The sequence below is a fragment of the Triticum dicoccoides genome, chromosome 4A (genome assembly GCF_002162155.2).
Source record: "Triticum dicoccoides isolate Atlit2015 ecotype Zavitan chromosome 4A, WEW_v2.0, whole genome shotgun sequence".
Taxonomy (NCBI): Eukaryota; Viridiplantae; Streptophyta; class Magnoliopsida; order Poales; family Poaceae; genus Triticum; species Triticum dicoccoides.
In genome coordinates, this window is record NC_041386.1 from 568,651,491 (window position 1) to 568,663,182 (window position 11,692).

Consider the following 11,692-nt stretch of genomic DNA (forward strand, 5'->3'; position numbering starts at 1 on the left):
GGCATATCAAGCGTCGCTTCAACTCCATTCGTGAACGTGTTCAAAATGGAGACATAGAAATTTGTAAAGTACATACAGACATGAATGTAGTAGATCCATTGACTAAACCTCTCCCTAGAGCAAAATATGATCAACATCAAAATTCCATGGGTGTTCGATTCATCACAATGTAACTAGATGATTGACTCTAGTGCAAGTGGGAGACTGTTGGAAATATGCCCTAGAGGCAATAATAAAATGATTATTATATTTCCTTGTTCATGATAATTGTCTATTATTCATGCTATAATTGTATTATCCAGAAATCGTAATACATGTGTGAATACATAGACCATAATGTGTCCCTAGTGAGCCTCTAGTTGACTAGCTCGTTGATCAACAGATAGTCATGGTTTCCTAGCTATGGACTGTTGGAAATATGCCCTAGAGGCAATAATAAATTAGTTATTATTATATTTCCTTGTTCGTGATAATCGTTTATTATCCATGCTAGAATTGTATTGATAGGAAACTCAGATACATGTGTGGATACATAGACAACACCATGTCCCTAGTAAGCCTCTAGTTGACTAGCTCGTTGATCAATAGATGATTACGGTTTCCTGACCATGGACATTGGATGTCGTTGATAACGGGATCACATCATTAGGAGAATGATGTGATGGACAAAGACCCAATCCTAAGCCTAGCACAAGATCATGTAGTTCGTATGCTAAAGCTTTTCTAATGTCAAGTATCATTTCCTTAGACCATGAGATTGTGCAACTCCCGAATACCGTAGGAGTACTTTGGGTGTGCCAAACGTCACAACGTAACTGGGTGGCTATAAAGGTACACTACAGGTATCTCCAAAAGTGTCTGTTGGGTTGGCACGAATCGAAACTGGGATTTGTCACTCCGTGTAAACGGAGAGGTATCTCTGGGCCCACTCGGTAGGACATCATCATAATGTGCACAATGTGATCAACGAGTTGATCACGGGATGATGTGTTACGAAACGAGTAAAGAGACTTGCCGGTAACGAGATTGAACAAGGTATCGGGATACCGACGATCGAATCTCGGGCAAGTATCGTACCGCTAGACAAAGGGAATTGTATACGGGATTGATTAAGTCCTTGACATCGTGGTTCATTCGATGAGATCATCGTAGAACATGTGGGAGCCAACATGGGTATCCAGATCCCGCTGTTGGTTATTGACCGGAGAGTCATCTCGGTCATGTCTGCATGTCTCCCGAACCCGTAGGGTCTACACACTTAAGGTTCGGTGACGCTAGGGTTATAGAGATATTAGTATGCGGTAACCCTAAAGTTGTTCGGAGTCCCGGATGAGATCCCGGACGTCACGAGGAGTTCCGGAGGTAAAGAATTATATATAGGAAGTGCTATTTCGGCCATCGGGACAAGTTTCGGGGTCACCGGTATTGTACCGGGACCACCGGAAGGGTCCGGGGGGTCCACCGGGTGGGGCCACCTGCCCCGGGGGGCCACATGGGCTGTAGGGGGTGAGTCTTGGCCTATATGGGCCAAGGGCACCAGCCCCAAGAGGCCCATGCGCCAAGAGAAGAGGAAAAGGAAGAGTCCTAAAGGGGGAAGGCACCTCTGAGGTGCCTTGGGGAGGAGGGACTCCTCCCTGGCCGCACCCTTCCTTGGAGGAAGGGCCAAGGCTGCGCCCCCCCTCTCCCTTGGCCCTATATATAGTGGGGGGAAGGGAGGGCAGCACCACCCTAAGCCCTGGCGCCTCCCTCTCCCTCCCATGACACATCTCCCTCCTCCCACAGCGCTTGGCGAAGCCCTGTTGGAATCCCGCTACTTCCACCACCACGTTGTCGTGCTGTTGGATCTCCATCAACCTCTCCTTCCCCCTTGCTGGATCAAGAAGGAGGAGACGTCGCTGCTCCGTACGTGTGTTGAACGCGGAGGTGCCGTCCGTTCGGCGCTAGGATCATCGGTGATTTGGATCACGACGAGTACGACTCCATCAACCCCGTTCTCTTGAACGCTTCCGCACGCGATCTACAAGGGTATGTAGATCCACTCCTCCCTCGTTGCTAGATGACTCCATAGATAGATCTTGGTGACACGTAGGAAAATTTTGAATTTATACTACGTTCCCCAACAGTGGCATCATGAGCTAGGTCTATGCGTAGTTTCTATGCACGAGTAGAACACAAAGTAGTTGTGGGCGTTGATTTTGTTCAATATGCTTACCGTTACTAGTCCAATCTTGATTCGGTGGCATTGTGGGATGAAGCGGCCCGGACTGACCTTACACGTACTCTTACGTGAGACTGGTTCCACCGACTGACATGCACTAGTTGCATAAGGTGGCTAGCGGGTGTCTGTCTCTCCCACTTTAGTCGGATCGGATTCGATGAAAAGGGTCCTTATGAAGGGTAAATAGCAATTGGCATATCACGTTGTGGTTTTTGCGTAGGTAAGAAACGTTCTTGCTAGAAACCCATAGCAGCCACGTAAAACATGCAAACAACAATTAGAGGACGTCTAACTTGTTTTTGCAGGGTATGCTATGTGATGTGATATGGCCAAAAGGATGTGATGAATGATATATGTGATGTATGAGATTGATCATGTTCTTGTAATAGGAATCATGACTTGCATGTCGATGAGTATGACAACCGGCAGGAGCCATAGGAGTTGTCTTAATTTATTTATGACCTGCGTGTCAACATAAATGTCATGTAATTACTTTACTTTATTGCTAACCGTTAGCTGTAGTAGTAGAAGTAATAGTTGACGAGACAACTTCATGAAGACACGATGATAGAGATCATGATGATGGAGATCATGGTGTCATGCCGGTGACGATGATGATCATGGAGCCCCGAAGATGGAGATCAAGAGGAGCAAAGTGATGATGGCCATATCATGTCACTATTTGATTGCATGTGATGTTTATCATGTTTTTGCATCTTGTTTACTTAGAACGACGGTAGTAAATAAGATGATCCCTCATAATAATTTCAAGAAAGTGTTCCCCCTAACTGTGCACCGTTGCGACAGTTCGTTGTTTCGAAGCACCACGTGATGATCTGGTGTGATAGATTCTAACGTTCACATACAACGGGTGTCAGACAGATTTACACACGCGAAACACTTAGGTTGACTTGACGAGCCTAGCATGTACAGACATGGCCTCGGAACACAAGAGACCAAAAGGTCGAGCATGAGTCGTATGGTAGATACGATCAACATGAAGATGTTCACCGATGATGACTAGTCCGTCTCACGTGATGATCGGACACGGCCTAGTTGACTCGGATCATGTAATCACTTAGATGACTAGAGGGATGTCTATCTGAGTGGGAGTTCATAAGATGAACTTAATTATCCTGAACATAGTCAAAAGGTCTTCGCAAATTATGTCGCAGCTCGCGCTTCAGTTCTATTGTTTAGATATGTTCCTAGAGAAAATTTAGTTGAAAGTTGATAGTAGTAATTATGCGGACTAGGTCCGTAAACTGAGGATTGTCCTCATTGCTTCATAGAAGGCTTATGTCCTTAATGCACCACTCAGTGTGCTGAACCTCGAACGTCGTCTGTGGATGTTGCGAACATCTGACATACACATTTTGATAACTACGTGATAGTTCAGTTAAACGGCTTAGAATTGAGGCACCGAAGACGTTTTGAAACGTCGCGAAACATATGAGATGTTTCGAGGGCTGAAATTGGGATTTCAGGCTCGCGCCCACGTCAAGAGGAATAAGACCTCCGACGATTTTCTTAGCCTGCAAACTAAGGGAGAAAAGCTCAATTGTTGAACTTGTGCTCAGATTGTCTGAGTACAACAATTGCTTGAATCGAGTGGGAGTTGATCTTCCAGATGAGATAGTGATGTTTCTCCGAAGTCATTACCACCAAGCTGCTTGAGCTTCGTGATGAACTATAATATATCAGGGACATATATGATGATCCTTGAGATATTCGCGATGTTTGACACCACAAAAGTAGAAATCAAGAAGGAGCATCAATTGTTGATGGTTTGTGAAACCACTAGTTTCAAGGAGGGCAAGGGCAAAAGGGATGCTTCATGAAATGGCAAATCAGCTGCTGCTCTAGTGAAGAAACCCAAGGTTGAACCCAAACCCGAGACTAAGTGCTTCTGTAATAAGGGGAACAGCCACTGGAGCAGAATTACCCTAGATACTTGATAGATGAGAAGGCTGGCAAGGTCGATAGAAGTATATTGGATATACATTGTGTTGATGTATAATTTACTAGTACTCCTAGTAGCACCAAGGTATTAGATACCGGTTCGGTTGCTAAGTGTTAGTAACTCGAAATAAAAGCTACGGAATAAACGGAGACTAGCTAAAGGTGAGCTGACGATATGTGTTGGAAGTGTTTCCAATGTTGATATGATCAAGCATCGCACGCTCCCTCTACCATCGAGATTGGTGTTTGCGTTGAGCATAGACATGATTGGATTATGTCTATCGCAATACGGTTATTCATTTAAGGAGAGAGTAATGGTTACTCTGTTTATTTGAATAATACCTTCAATGGTCTTACACCTAAAATGAATGGTTTATTGAATCTTGATCGTAGTGATACACATGTTCATGCCAAAAGATAGTAATGATAGTACCACCTACTTGTGGCACTGCCACGTAAGTCATATCGGTATAAAACGCATGAAGAAGCTCCATGTTGATGGATCTTTGGGCTCACTTATTTTGAAAGGTTTGAGACATGCGAACCATGTCTATTGGTGTATATGCATGAAGAAACTCCATGCAAATGGACCGTTTGGACTCACTTGATTTTGAATCACATGAGACATGCAAATCATACCACATGGGCAAGATGACTGAAAGCCTCGTTTTCAGTAAAATGGAACTAGAAAGCAACTTGTTGGAAGTAATACATTTTGATGTGTGCAATCCAATGAGTGTTGAGGCATGTAGTGGATATCGTTATGTTCTTACTTCACAGATGATTTGAGTAGATGTTGAGTGTATTTACTTGATAAATCACGAGTCTGAATTATTGAAAGGTTCAAGTAATTTCAGGGTGAAGTTGAAAGATCATCGTGACAAGAGGATAAAAGATCTATGATATGATCATAGAGATGAATATCTGAATTACGAGTTTGGCATAGAATTAAGACCTTGTGGAAATTGTTTCACAACTAATACAACCTGGAACACCATAGTGTGATGGTGTGTCCGAACATCATAACTGCACCCTATTGGATATGATGCATACCATGATGTCTCTTATCGAATTACTACAATAGTTTATGGGTTAGGCATTAGAGACAACCACATTCACTTTAAAAGGGGCACCACGTAATTTCGATGAGATGACACCGTATGAACTATGGTTTAGAGAAACCTAAGCTGTCATTTCTTAAAAGTTTGGGCCTGCGACGCTTATGTGAAAAAGTTTCAGGTTGATAAGCTCGAACCCAAAGCGGATACATGCATCTTCATAGGACACCCAAAACAGTTGGGTATACCTCCTGTCTCAGATCCGAAAGCAATAAGGGATTGTTTCTAGAATCGGGTCCTTTCTCGAGAAAAAGTTTCTCTCGAAAGAATTGAGTGGGAGGATGGTGGAGACTTGATGAGGTTATTGAACCGTCTCTTCAACTAGTGTGTGGCAGGGCACAGGAAGTTGTTCCTGTGGCACCTACACCAATTGAAGTGGAAGCTTATGATATTGATCATGAAACTTCAAATCAAGTCACTACCAAACCTTGTGGGATAACAAGGATGCGTACTACTTTAGAGTGGTACGTAATCCTGTCTTGGAAGTCATGTTGCTAGACAACAATGAACCTACGAGCTATGGAGAAGCGATGGTGGGCCCGGGTTCCGATAAATGGCTCGAGGCCATAAAATCCGAGAGAGGATCCATGTATGGAAACAAAGTGTAGACTTTGACAGAACAACTCGATGGTCGTGAGGCTATTGAGTACAGATGGATATTAAAAGGAAGACGGACAATGATGGTAAATGTCACCATTAAAAAGCTCGACTTGTCGTTAAGATGTTTTTCGACAAGTTCAAGGAGTTGACTACGATGAGACTTTCTCACTCGTAGCGATGCTAAGAGTCTGTTGGAATTATATTAGTGATTACTGCATTATTTATGAAATCTTGCAGATAGGATGTCAAAACATTGTTTTCTCGACGATTTTCTTGAGGAAAGGTTGTATGTGATACAACCGGAAGGTTTTGTCAATCCTGAAAGATGCTAATAAGTATGCAAAGCTCCAGCAATTCTTCTAAGGACTGGAGTAAGCATCTCGGAGTTGGAATGTACGCTTTGATGAGATGATCAAAGATTTTGGGTGTATACAAAGTTTATGAGAAACTTGTATTTCCAAAGAAGTGAGTGGGAGTACTATAGAATTTCTGATAAATATATGTTGACATATTGTTGATCAGAAATGACGTAGAATTTCTGGAAAGCATATAGGGTTATTTGAAAAGTGTTTTTCAATGGAAAACCTGGATTAGGCTACTTGAGTATTAAGCATTAAGATCTATAAGGATAGATCAAAACGCTTAATAGTACTTTCAAATGAGCACATACCTTGACATGATCTTGAAGGTGTTCAAGATGGATCAGTCAAAGAAGGAGTTCTTGCTTGAGTTGTAAGGCATGAAGTTAAGACTTAAAGCTCGACCACGGCAGAATAGAGAGAAAGGACGAAGGTCGTCCCCTATGCTTAAGACATAGGCTCTACAGTATGCTATGCTGTGTACCGCACCTGAAATGTGCCTTGCCATGAGTCAGTCAAGGGGTATAAGAGTGATCTAAGAATGGATCACAGGACAGCGGTCAAAGTTATCCTTAGTAACTAGTGGACTAAGGAATTTTCTCGATTATGGAGGTGGTAAAAGAGTTCGTCGTAAAGGGTTACGCCGATGCAAACTTTGACACTAATCCAGATTATTCTGAGTAGTAAACTGGATTCGTATAGTAGAACAGTTATTTGGAATAGCTTCAAATGTAGCGTAGTAGTTGCATCTACAAGATGACATAAGAAATTTGCGAAGTACATACGGATCTGAAAGATTCAGACCCGTTGACTATAACATCTCTCACAAGCATAACATGATCAAACCCAGAACTCATCGAGTGTTAATCACATGGTAATGTGAACTAGATTATTGACTCTAGTAAACTCTTTGGGTGTTAGTCACATGGGGATGTGACCTTGAGTGTTAGTCACATATCGATGTGAACTGGATTATTGACTCTAGTGCAAGTGGGAGACTGTTGGAAATATGCCCTAGAGGCAATAATAAATTACTTATTATTATATTTCCTTGTTCATGATAATCGTTTATTATCCATGCTAGAATTGTATTGATAGGAAACTCAGATACATGTGTGGATACATAGACAACACCATGTCCCTAGTAAGCCTCTAGTTGACTAGCTCGTTGATCAATAGATGGTTACGGTTTCCTGACCATGGACATTGGATGTCGTTGATAACGGGATCACATCATTAGGAGAATGATGTGATGGACAAAGACCCAATCCTAAGCCTAGCACAAGATCATGTAGTTCGTATGCTAAAGCTTTTCTAATGTCAAGTATCATTTCCTTAGACCATGATATTGTGCAACTCCCGGATACTGTAGGAGTACTTTGGGTGTGCCAAACGTCACAACGTAACTGGATGGCTATAAAGGTACACTACAGGTATCTCCGAAAGTGTCTGTTGGGTTGGCACGAATCGAGACTGGGATTTGTCACTCCGTGTAAACGGAGAGGTATCTCTGGGCCCACTCGGTAGGACATCATCATAATGTGCACAATGTGATCAAGGAGTTGATCACGGGATGATGTGTTATGAAACGAGTAAAGAGACTTGCCGGTAACGAGATTGAACAAGGTATCGGGATACCGACGATCGAATCTCGGGCAAGTATCGTACCGCTAGACAAAGGGAATTGTATACGGGATTGATTAAGTCCTTGACATCGTGGTTCATTCGATGAGATCATCGTAGAACATGTGGGAGCCAACATGGGTATCCAGATCCCGCTGTTGGTTATTGACCGGAGAGTCATCTCGGTCATGTCTGCATGTCTCCCGAACCCGTAGGGTCTACACACTTAAGGTTCGGTGACGCTAGGGTTATAGAGATATTAGTATGCGGTAACCCGAAAGTTGTTCGGAGTCCCGGATGAGATCCCGGACGTCACGAGGAGTTCCGGAATGGTCCGGAGGTAAAGAATTATATATAGGAAGTGCTATTTCGGCCATCGGGACAAGTTTCGGGGTCACCGGTATTGTACCGGGACCACCGGAAGGGTCCCGGGGGTCCACCGGGTGGGGCCACCTGCCCCGGGGGGCCACATGGGCTGTAGGGGGTGCGTCTTGGCCTATATGGGCCAAGGGCACCAGCCCCAAGAGGCCCATGCGCCAAGAGAAGAGGAAAAGGAAGAGTCCTAAAGGGGGAAGGCACCTCCGAGGTGCCTTGGGGAGGAGGGACTCCTCCCTGGCCGCACCCTTCCTTGGAGGAAGGGCCAAGGCTGCGCCCCCCCTCTCCCTTGGCCCTATATATAGTGGGGGGAAGGGAGGGCAGCACCACCCTAAGCCCTGGCGCCTCCCTCTCCCTCCCATGACACATCTCCCTCCTCCCACAGCGCTTGGCGAAGCCCTGTTGGAATCCCGCTACTTCCACCCACCACGCCGTCGTGCTATTGGATCTCCATCAACCTCTCCTTCCCCCTTGCTGGATCAAGAAGGAGGAGACGTCGCTGCTCCGTACGTGTGTTGAACGCGGAGGTGCCGTCCGTTCGGCGCTAGGATCATCGGTGATTTGGATCACGACGAGTACGACTCCATCAACCCCGTTCTCTTGAACGCTTCCGCGCGCGATCTACAAGGGTATGTAGATCCACTCCTCCCTCGTTGCTAGATGACTCCATAGATAGATCTTGGTGACACGTAGGAAAATTTTGAATTTATACTACGTTCCCCAACATGGACATGGGGATGTCATTGATAACGGGATCACATCATTAGGAGAATGATGTGATGGACAAGACCCAAACCTAAGCATAGCACAAAGATCGTGTAAGTTCGTTTTGTGAGAGCTTTTCTAATGTCAAGTATCATTTCCTTAGACCGTGAGATTGTGCAACTCCCGGATACCGTAGGAGTGCTTTGGGTGTATCAAACGTCACAACGTAACTGGGTGGCTATAAAGGTGCACTACGGGTATCTCCGAAAGTGTCTGTTGGGTTGGCACGAATCGAGACTGGGATTTGTCACTCCGTATGACGGAGAGGTATCTCTGGGCCCACTCGATAATGCATCATCATAATGAGCTCAATGTGACCAAAGGGTTGGTCATGGGATCATGCATTATGGTACGAGTAAAGTAACTTGCCGGTAACGAGATTGAACAAGGTATTGGGATACCGACGATCGAGTCTCGGGCAAGTAACGTACCGATTGACAAAGGGAATTGAATATGAGATTGATTAAGTCCTCGACATCGTGGTTCATCCGATGAGATCATCGAGGAGCATGTGGGAGCCAACATGGGTATCCAGATCCCGCTGTTGGTTATTGACCGGAGAGGCATCTCGGTCACGTCTGCGTGTCTCCCGAACCCGTAGGGTCTACACACTTAAGGTTCGGTGATGCTAGGGTTGTAGAGATATTAGTATGCAGTAACCCTAAAGTTGTTAGGAGTCCCGGATGAGATCCTGGATGTCACGAGGAGTTCCGAAATGGTCCGGAGGTAAAGATTTATATATAGGAAGTCCAGTTTCGGCCAGCGGGAAGGTTTCGGGGGTTACCGGTATTGTACCGGGACCACCGGAAGGGTCCCGGGGGTCCATCGGATGTGGCCACCTATCCCGGAGGGCCCCACGGGCTGAAGTGGCGTGGGAACCACTGATGGGATGGTGCGCCCCACCCAAGGGCTCAAGGCGCCTAGGGTTGAAAACCCTAGGGGGCCGTTGCCCCCCGAGGGGGCATGCGCCCCCTGGTTGGAAACCCTAAGGGGGCCGTTGCCCCCAGGGGCCGCCGCCCCCCCTTTTAGATGGGATCTCCAAGGGGGCATGCGCCCCCCTAGCCCCTATATATAGTGGAAGGGATGGAGGGCAGCCGCACCTTACTCTTGGCGCCTCCCTCTCCCTCCGTAACACCTCTCCTCCCCGCTTGTGCTTGGCGAAGCCCTACCGGGATCCTGCTGCATCCACCACCACATCGTCGTGCTGGTGGATCTTCATCAACCTCTCCTTCCCCCTTGCTGAATCAAGAAGGAGGAGACGTCTTCCCAACAGTACGTGTGTTGAACGCGGAGGTGCTGTCCGTTCGGCACTTGGTCATCGGTGATTTGGATCACGGCGAGTACGACTCCATCATCCCCGTTCACTTGAACGCTTCCGCTCGCGATCTACAAGGGTATGTAGATGCACTCCTCTCTCCCTCGTTGCTATATGACTCCATAGATTGATCTTGGTGATGCGTAGAAAATTTTAAAATTCTGCTACATTCCCCAACAAAGAAGTGGCAGTTTTCTCAGGGTGAGTTGGTTGTGGTGGCGTGCCAAGGAGGAGTGGTTTCGAATCCCACATGCGCAATCTTTTTTTTATCATGTAGTAGACGTGAAGAAGTGGCAGTTGGGCGGGCGAGATGTGCGGGAGATGCAAGTTTCTCGTGCGAGTCTGCAGAGTCGTTCGGGAGAAGGCGGGGTCGAAGAAAAGAAGATCATGTGGTACTTTAAAGTGAAAGAAGTAGATGTGTGGCAGTTTTGCTTATATGGCACACATGTGCCAAATATCACAGTTCTTTTTTTAAATACATTTTGTTGCTTAATCAGGTGGGCCTACACCCAAATTCCAAAAATATGCTGTGTTGAAGACCTTCACTAATCACTAAAAAAAAGAGCAACTAAAAATCTTTAAACTACCCATTAGACTTAATACTTCAAACCAACAATTGTATCCTTACATGACATAATACTACACGCTTTGCATACTGTTTATAAGCACGGAAGGCTCAAGCTGATTAGTTAAATAATCAAGACATTTCCCCCCTCAAAAATAATAATCAAGACACCGTACCTAGTGGACATAGGAATAGTGGCGGAGCTTCATGGGGCCATTGCCCCCCCCCCTAACTCTAGGAAAACTTTTAGTGGTTGTTTTGATAAACAAAATTAACGCCTAGTTTTAACAAAACACGTTTTAGTAGGATTTTTTATGAAAAACTAGTTTTACTGTTTAGTTGGCTGGTTTTTCCTCTTTCCTTTTTTACCGGTTTTTTCTGTTGTGTGGTTTTTAAGAGGGAGAGAAAAATCGGTGGTGCGAAGAGGTTGAAGGAGCTATCGAACGAACGAACGAACGAACGACGTGCGTACTGTGCTTCTTTAGGAGTAGAGATCTTAATACATTGTCTACCACTAGTAGAAAAAGGGTCAAACGTGAAGCACATTAGTGCCGGTTTGAATTTGAGCCGGCACTAATGGTATCATTAGTACCGGTTCGAACGACTATGCATTAATGCCGGTTCGTGTTGAACATTTAGTACCGGTTCGTGCCACGAACCGGTACTAAAGGGGTGATGGCAGGCTGGCGTCAGGCTGGGGCCCCACGATCACCTTTAGTACCGGTTCGTGGCACAAACCGGTACTAAAGAGCCTGACCTATAGTACCGGTTTGTGACACAAGCCGGCACTAT